The following is a 1,006-nucleotide window of genomic DNA, read 5'->3' as shown; positions in this document are numbered from 1 at the left end:
TTGCAGTGTGGTCTGAGTTTTTCTTTAGTACTTGAAATGTTAAGCTTACTAATTAAGGTGAAGCAGTACCATCTCAAAGTACAGTTGCATAAACATCAGTGCACGCTGAAAAAGAATATAAAGATATTTGGTTGAAAGGTGGGGAAAATAAAGCATATTTTTGTGGATACAAAATGATGAAAATAAGTTTTCTTCCTAACCCAAATTAGATGGGAAGTCTGACACATCCCAAATCTGTTTTGAGCTCTAGCATTGTATCTGCTATATATAAACAAGCATTGCAAAGCAGAGTTCTGAACTTTATTCTGGTAGTGACTTTATCTTTCACTTACAAATGTCATTTTATAGTACTAAGAATGCAACAACTCCAGCTATCAATATGCCATGAATGACCATTTAGTTAAACGATTTTTATCCTGCCTTTCAGCCAACAAGTCTCCCAGAGAGGCTTATACAAGATCAATGAAAGCCGTGAGAAATCACTAGAACAGTACATTGTGTATGTGTGTGTGCATGGTCTTAAAAAAAACACCTGTTTGGCACACCTTTAAAGATGATGACTCGTTTTGCTGTCCTCTTCTCTTGCTCACAGGATTAAGTTCTCCTGCCCTCTATGAGGAGCAGGAATGCTCGGGCCTAGATGGAAATTATGCTACAACACTTTGCCTTGCTGACTCCTTAATGAAAACACCACAAAAGGGCTTCTCTGCAAAAAGTATGACCTTTCATTGATTCTGCCTTCTTTTCCTTAGTCCCAAGGAGCTGCATTTAAGACAGACAGTAGTACTGGCAGTGCTGAGGCCACAGATTGGGCTGTGTCCTTTTTTCCTACCAATAAGTCTCCAAAACACAGAGTCCAGGTCACATCCTAAGACAGTCACGAGTGAGTGATGTAGACTTAATAAGCAGGGCTGCAACTCCAACTTCAGTACAATGTGTGTGTTCTTCATATTTCCTCTTTCCCAAGATTTGCTAGAGTAGATCCACTTTCTCTAAATCCTTGTGC

This window comes from Podarcis pityusensis (assembly GCF_964106645.2).
Source record: "Podarcis pityusensis genome assembly, chromosome: 1".
NCBI lineage: Eukaryota > Metazoa > Chordata > Lepidosauria > Squamata > Lacertidae > Podarcis > Podarcis pityusensis.
Note: the sequence above shows the minus strand (reverse complement) of the source record.